Source organism: Primulina tabacum, chromosome 6 (genome assembly GCF_025594145.1).
Source record: "Primulina tabacum isolate GXHZ01 chromosome 6, ASM2559414v2, whole genome shotgun sequence".
NCBI lineage: Eukaryota > Viridiplantae > Streptophyta > Magnoliopsida > Lamiales > Gesneriaceae > Primulina > Primulina tabacum.
The window spans coordinates 33,627,380-33,636,087 of NC_134555.1; positions in this window are offsets into that span (position 1 = coordinate 33,627,380).

Below are 8,708 nucleotides of genomic sequence, written 5' to 3' on the forward strand. Positions count from 1 at the left end.
CAGACCCTCTCACAGACCATTCCATTTAGGATGGAAACGGCAAAACACAAGAAGTACGGAACAACTCTCAGAAATCTGCCTTACCACCTCACAAACAAAACAGGTACTTTGGTCCAGTTTCTGGAGGTGCGTGCAGAATCCATATTTCCCTAGAATGGTTCTCGCTCTCCTATAACTCTAACCAAGAAGGTTTCCACTTCAAAGATGAAAGAGTATACTCCCTTGATGAAGAAGTATACTCGATACAGATAGTCGACGTCAACCCGGAAGGAGGACTATCTCAATACCTAAACAGACTCCTCTCATTGGTTTGAGAGGTTCTTCATGGTTATCCTCTGACTGTTTGATCTCCTATCACTGGCCGGGAATAGGAACAGCTCGAATCCCTTACCTCTCACTAGTCTCTCACCTCACTTGCTGGGAGGCTGGCATGGCAGGATTGTCTCTTCTCTCCCGGCTAGAACTGAGACTGGACTCGTTTCCCCCGCAAGCTACTCCCCTTTCCCACTCTCCTTTGGCTGGATCCCTACACTGGCTTGGGACTGACTCATATCTAACTCAGTGGAAGGCAGGAAGTAGTGGATTCAATAGACTTAATTAAACGTCGGAAAGGTGCCCCTGTGTCGTTGAAGACTAACAACATTTTCTACCTCCCGTAAGCTCGTTACGCTTAACGCCCACTTACTTAAAGACTCGTTGGTTCACGAAAAAGCTCCAGCTCAAGCAGTTCAGTCCAAAAAAGAGATGTCTGGCCTTCGTTCTCGCTCAAGCTAAAGCTCAGTCTGCTAGCTTAAGTCGCAAGTCAAGTAGTGGAAATCCAGTGAAAGACAGAAAGGAGAGTTAGACTTGAATGCAAGAATGAATCTCAAAAAGGTCTGCTCCCGCAGTCAGGATTGCTACTTTGTATATTTCCAATAAAAGGTATACTTAAAAATCTGATTTGGTTTACCCGGACTATACCCCTATGTATTCTACGATACGAGTATTAATAAATAAGAAAGAGAAAAGCTAAGATTCAGGAAAGGAGGCTTTATGGGAGAAAGAAAAAAAAAAGTATTTTGGGGGTATTTTTGCTAAGCAAATGAGGTCTTCTGTGTACTTCTTTTGGTAAAGATTAATACAATGTGCAGAAGAGGAAACTTCAAGGCCCAAGAAATAAGTTAGGGCACCGAGATCCTTCATACGAAAAGAAGACTGAAGAAAGTGTTTGAGCTGAGTGATGCCTTTAGTGTCATCTCCTGTGATGATCATGTCATCAACATATAAAAGTAGGACAGCCAGCTGCACTCCGGCAAAGAAACATGGAATAGTCGTGCGAACTCTGGTGGAATCCAGCACTCAAAATTGTGGTTCGAAATTTATCAAACCATGCACTTGTTTCAATCCATAGAGAGATTTACGAAGACGACAAACGAGAGTTTTTTCCGCTAGCTGGTAGCCAGGGCATATAAACTGTCTCCTTAAGATCACCATGAAGAAATGCATTTTGAACGTCCATCTGATGTAAAGACCAGTGGTGAATGGACGCAACAGCCAACGGAGTACGAACAGTAGTCATTTTGGCAACGGGAGCAAATGTTTCTTCATAATCGATGCCATACTCCTGCTTATAGTATAGCCTTGAGCAAGCAGACGAGCTTTATACCTATCTAGACTACCATCGGATTTCAGCTTGATTGAGTATACCCATTTGCTACCAATAATGGATATATCTGATGGTCGAGGAACACCAAGTATGATTTTATTCTAGGGCCTTGAGCTCATCATCTATGGCTTTGCGCCAACATGCCAGTTCTGCTGCCTGCTTATAGGTGGAAGGGACATGAACAGAATTCAAAGTTGTAAAAAAATAAGATGAAGCACCATATCTTTCAGGAGAATACCCATATCGGACAGGAGGTACAGATTGACGATTGAAACGTCGAAGAGGAACTACAGATTCAGATGGTACAGAAGGAGCAGAGTAATTACCTACTGCAGAGGTGGCACGACCGTTGCATCATTCGCTGGGCTTTGACAGACCGATTCCGTCGAAGTTTTCTCAGGCTGTGGCAGATCAAAAACTGGAAGATAATAAATGGAGGATGTGGGTGGTGCAGGTGGTGTGGGTGAAGAAGCATAATAGTAGAATCAATTTCCAAGAAGACAACGTGTCGGGAAACAGCTAGGATCCAGACGACATACCGCCTCTGGAATTCCAATGCAGCGGCCGGACAAACAGGACGAGGGGCATAGGAACAGAAAGCCAAAAGTGGAATGATTGGATAAAAAAGATGCTGGAAGATGCCGAGATGGTAGAACAGTGGGAGGAGGCTCGAGAGACCTTGGCACTTTAGAAGAAGTATCCTCAGATCAGCACACCTTAGAGGTAGAGGCGATGAGCAGCCTATGGTGCTCAGAAAGCAGCACAAACATAATGAGATGGGGTGAATCACATTCACTGCCGAGGACGCCCATGTGCTTCGTAATTTGCCTAAAAGAATCAAGTCTGGCTACGGAGTCTTGTGAAAGGTACTGAACAAGAACTACTCTCGCGGTTAGCCGACGCTCATCAGGCTGCATACGATAAGGTAGCCAAGAAAACGATGTTGGATTAATGGATCACATACTTCCGAACAAAAGTAAGAGGAGATCCACTTTTCCCCCGGATAGGTTTCTATGCCGCCTGGCTTAGCAAGTTCATCTTCCCTTTGAGCCCCCTACTACCTAATAGGGAGAGACTTCGCTCAACATGAGCGGCCATTCGTCTCTTAGATGTTCTAAGCATTCGTCGCCTACAAGGTGGAACGATTAGGTGTCTTACGTTACGGGCTTAGTTGGCTTTAATGTAGCCAGACAAAAACCTTAGATTCACTTTGAAAGAGGAAAGTCGACGAATGATAAAAAAACTATCTTACCTTAATTTAATGCACCTACTACCGGCGTTGGCTGACTTACATAGTTGTTCTTTGCTTTGTCTTAGCCCATCCCGTTTTTCAGCGAGTTTTTTGACGGTCAACATGGAACATACAATGGCGTAACAGCTTTTGTGTCGTCTTAGTTATTCCCCCTTAGGGGCTCAAGACTGTTCGGAGTAGTGAGTTACTTTTTCCTTCCTGGCAGCCTTTTGGGGAATTCCCTCCAGGTTGTCTGCTTTATCGGGGTCACTCTCACTCTAAGTCCGAGCGCAGGACATCTTATTCACGAACCCCTTTTATATAAGAGAATCGGTTTTGTACCCTAAAAGGTGGTTCCATCCTGCATACTATCTAACTTATATAGTCATTCATTGGTTCATCTCCAGGTTCTGCCTCTTAATTCCCTACCCAATGGGGACGGGACGCACTCTTCTCTTCACCCAGGGCTTTCTTTCTAGTGTGCCTATCTATTATTAAGTATTTTCCTATCCTCCCGGTACCCCCTTAGACAGGCATTCTGCTATCCCGATTCTCTTCCCGAAACAAGAAATTCTTTCTTTCCCAATCCTGTTCCCAGGGCAGTGCTCAGTAGCAACCTCTCTTTGCAACCGGGGTATTGCTTTCCTATGCACCCATTTCTCTTGCTCGATGGGATATTAAGAATAAGCAGCAGCCTCAGATGGCCTATCTGTCCCGTTTCCTTTAGCAAGATCCCTCGTGTGAACCCCCTAGCTGTAAACCACCTTTTAATATAATCAACCTAGCTAGCGGGCCTAAAAGGCCTTCTTTCTAATAAAATAAAATACCCCTACTGCTTTGTTACCAGAGCTGGATCGATTCAATCTTTTCCCAGTGCTAATGCTCCTAATCCTTTGGGCTGGTGCCAAAGAAGGTGACTTTGAAGTTGAAGCTTGCCCAGTAGGCAGTTAGATGTAACCATGCTGGCATTACTATGAGAGCCTTAGAGCTTTAAGGTCTCTGTCCCTAGGAACATGATGCTTAGGTGCGAGGTTGAGATGACGGAAAGACAGAAGAGGAGTTGCAGCTGTAAACAGGGCATGCCACAGCTGTCTTGGGCTATTTTATTCTAAATATATATTATTACAAAGTGGTAGCAAGCAGCTCTTTAAGCAGCAGGTTTGAATCGATCAAATGTGTGAACTATGAGACGCATTCATTTTCCGGGACAAACTCTGCTCTTTTTCTGTCGTCCCACCAGTCTTCGACTACCTGAAGTAGAGAAGTTGGGCTGGTCTTCATCTCGGAAAGAAGCTAGCCTGGGTGTCTCTTCATTGTAGTAGCTTTACCCGGACTGGCACGAACGTACTTTATTTGATCTGATCACCATTTTTGCACATCCACAAAGTTCTGTGATGCTTCACAACTATCAATGTTGAGGCTAGCCTGCCAGAGGACATACCACCCGACAACCCAATTGGTTCAATAACAAGAGCCTTTTCATACCGGAGTCTCCATCTTATTCTCTCCACGCCAGAAGCTTTCATTCGAGTTTCCAGAAGACAAATGATCTGGGGTCTGTATTGGGAACTAATGTCCCTTAGATTCTGAACTGTCAGGGTAGTCTGGTAACAGTTCAATAGTTCAACTTTTCAACCAACCTTCTCTATCTGCCTGGATCTGATAACAACTCATCCTGATGAGCTATCAGTTTAGTATGTTGATCCATAGGTGTATCGACTGGCTTGGATCCCAACATCCCTGTCTCATGTTGCAGGTCAAGAACATACTTTCTCTGAGATAGGTAAATACCTGATTGAGATCTGGCTACCTCAATACCAAAAGAGTACTTCAATTGTCCCAAATCTTGAGTTTGGAACTGACTCTGCAGGAAAAATTTGTACTGCTGTGTGCCATCACTATCATCTCCTGTGATTACAATGTCATCCACATACACAATCCAAAATCTTTGACCAGCTGTAGAATGGCGATAGAAAACAGAGTGATCAACTCCACATCTACGAAGACCAAAATAAATAAGCACCTCACTGAATCTACCAAACCATGCCCGAAAAACTAGTCCAGACTCCCCATGAGCAACAAAGCCAGGTGCATGGAGCCCAGTTTACCGTCTCCGTACTTTCGGAGGAAGAGCATGAAGCTTCCCGCGTAACGACGGCCGAGGTGCCTACAGACCAAAGCATAGTTCCTATCCGATCGGGGAGCCAATCCGAAAGGGGTCAGAGCTATCATTTGCTTCCTCCCTAGCTCTACTGGTAAGGCAGAGTTGGAGGCTAGCTGTAATCGCTTGCATGTCGGTCTCTCTTACGTAGCAAGGTTGGTACACAGAACTATCATGCCAGACTAAAGGTGCCAATCAATGCAAATGATTGAGAGCATGCCCATTACAGTAGCGTGAAAGCGATACAGTAAGCGGACAAGGCGGTCAAGTGAACAATTTCCGAACACTAACCCAGAGAAAGTGAGCATTCACAATAAAGACTAATAACAATGAGTGAAGCAAACTTCTGACCAAGGGGAAATAAGAACCATTTGAGGGATCATCGCCTACTTCTCATGGACTAGCCCACGACGCTATTTAGCGATCTCAAACCTTGGAGAGGAGACCAGTCCAGTCTCCATCTTGGAAACCATCTGTTAGGGAATTCAGATTAAAGGGTTCACTCTAAAGCTCAATTATCATTTAGGGTTTTATTCAAGGGGATTTCCCAATGGGCAACTCAGGAACGACTGCCAAAGCCGTTGCTGATGAAGATCAGACCAGAAGCGAAAAGTGTTGATTGTAGACCAGGCTGAAAGAGAAGCTACAGAAGATTGATGAGGAAGAGCCCAATCAGGAGAGAAAAAGCAATTCCTCACCGTAAGGAACCAAGGGCGCTTAAGTAAGACAGTCAGAAAGGCAAGTCTGATCTTAGATTATCGGACATAGCATCATATATAAGGGTAAGGCTGCTCTTAGTTGAGCTAGTTTCCCACAAGCTAAGCAAGGAGAGCAGCAATCTCATGCCATCTTCATTCAGTTGAATGCCGCAGATCGTCTTCTGCATAGGATAGGATTACTACTAAGAGCGCATTCTTCCTTCAAAGAGAGCTCTCTTTTGTGCTGGAGAATACATAGCGTCAAACGGTGCTAACATTCCTCTTCCATTGCACAACCCATTCTTGGTCTAGTAGCTTCCCCACTTTCCGAAGTCAATCTTATCAGATTCGAAGACCTATACTTTTGAACTTCGCTAATCATACCGCATTCCTATATTAGATGCCGTCTTTGTCGAGTAGTTATAAACTCCGATACTGTATTCCCGGATTGATTGCCTCTCAAAGAGCTGGTTCCTGCTCTCCGTGCTTTATCTTTTGCTTCTCATTCGCAGTCTTTCTATTCCCAAACGTCTTAATAAAAGTGCCACCTTACTTATTTCTTTATAGGCTATGGAATAGTTTCCAGTAATTGCTTTGGCAAGCTAACTGAAGGATCGAGGCAATGAGGATGCGCCTTACTAAGGCTTGAGCTCTTGGAGTTGCTTGTTGGGAGTCTGTCCCATGCTTGTTAGCGATCGAAAGCACTAGGATCCGGATCTGTCTTATTGACCGGCTTTTATACTTTGAACAGTCAAGTGGCAAGGTACGGTTGGACGTGCCCGCGAAACCATATGATAATGTATAGTAGGCTAGGCTTGGCGAGATCTCAGCTATCGGTCAAAGAATATCTCCAACTATTACAAATACCAGATTTGAGGTGACCACAGATTGCTTAGGAGGGTCTATTTCAATGACACCATCATTGTTGAACTTTTGGATCTGATTTTGTTGAACCCAACAATTTTCTATCGAATGACTAATAACCCGATTAAATTAGCAGTATTGGGGATCTCCTACTCGTCCCACCTCATGCGGTCTCTTAGGGTCGGGAAGCTCGATCAACCCTTGCTTGCCCTAATAAAGATGTGAAGAAATCTTCAACATCCTCATTTCAAAATCAAAAAGGATTCTCTTTCTTTTCGTGCTCGGCGCTGTCAATAATCGTTTTCTCACTAATTATAGCAGCTTGACACGAAATCTCTTCAAAGATGGTCTAACCTAAAGCTGACCCCTAGTTCCATAGCCTATTTCCTGACTCCTACGTTCGCGAGTCTTTCTTAAACTCTAATTCCTTCCTCAATCTTCTTTATTTAATAAATAATGCGAGCTTTCTTTCTATCGAATTATACCAACACTACTGTGCAAACAGAAAGCGCAAGGATGCTGTCGACCAACACCTCCTTTCTCTTCCTTCTTTCTGCTTTTTTTGCTATTTCTATTTTTTATGTGTGTCCTGCTCCGGCAGGACCAGCAACTAGGGTTGTTCACAGAGCAGCTGTCTTTCCCTCTCAAGCGGAGAAGACTGCTTACATGTCCGATCCGGTAGGCTGCAAATGCGACATCTATATTTAGATACGCAATTCTGTCATCTTTTCTTGATTTCATCTGTTTATTCAAGCAAGTCACAGTCGCAACGAGACGAAAGGACTTCTGTTGGAACCCACCTACAGTAGTAGGGGAAATGAAATATATCTTTAGTTCATATATAACTAGTCAATATCTAATATCACATATACATGTCTTTCTTCCATAACGTAAACCAGTAAATTCAATCAGATTCGAGAATCAATCTATTTTTTTAGGAATCCCGTTTTCGTTATCAGCATTCCAATCGAATACAATCTAATCTAAATGGGCAAATTCAATTGAAATTTATTAGGGCTGCATAGAAATTTCATTATTTGATTGATCTAAGTTCATGCAATTTCTTATTTTATATATATATATATAATTTTTTTCAATTGTTGAATAAAATCAATTCTAACTTGTAAAAGAGAGAGTTTTTTCTTGTGCAAAACTATGATAAAATAAGTCGTACCCTGACCATCGCCCATTAGTGCCCTTTACCTGACGGTCTCCGTTGGCCACTTGGTCGGCTAGAAAATCATATCAAGGGGCTAGGCACATGAAGAAACTACTCTTCCAGCTTTTCTCTCTTAGAGCTTACTCCTCTTATAGGACTAGTCAGCAAGAATGGCTTCCTTTCCTTGTGAATATGGCAACTTTACTAGGCTATTCTTCGCATCGAATAAAGTAAGGACGTTAAGAAGTGAACAGGAAGACGACTCTAACGTATATTGAGTGGAGTTGCCTACCCTCAGGTCAGTCGCTGCCTTAAGCCCTACAGTTTCCTCGCTAGCCGTTGTGGGGACTTAGTGAAGAGTTAGCCTAGAAAAGAAAGGCTTTGAAAGCAAGTCAAGCCCTGCGGATTAATCAATAGGAGTAGAGTCGTAAACAAGAACAGCAGAGTTTACAGCTGAACAAGTCACTTCCTTCTTTGCAAGAAGCAGATAAGATGGATGTGGTAGAATAACAAGATCCAACAGGAAGCCCACTGTTCGAGAATAACCTGCAATAACGTCGAAGGAATAAAGGTTTATTTAGGGTTGCCCCTGCTCGAGAGGAAGAGGAAGGAAAGACAGGCGTTGGAGGCCCAACGCACAGAGACTAGGCAGCACCTGATTCCGATCCTGTTGATGCTACATAACCGCTGTTCACGTATCCGGTGCTAGTCTTAGCAAGTCTGGGACTTTCGAAATAGAACAAGAATAGAATCCCCTGCTATAAGACTTGAAGATGCAGATGAGGAATTGGACAAAGTAAGCTACGCCCCGTCTCCGCCTTTGCTTTGAATTAGCTACTTTCAAGAGGAGTAGGGATTTGCGACCTTCTGCCTCCTGCCTTGATTCGTCTTCTGCCTAAGGCGTGCAACCAAAGAGCGGACAGGAGCAAGTGCTTCCGGTGACGCATCTC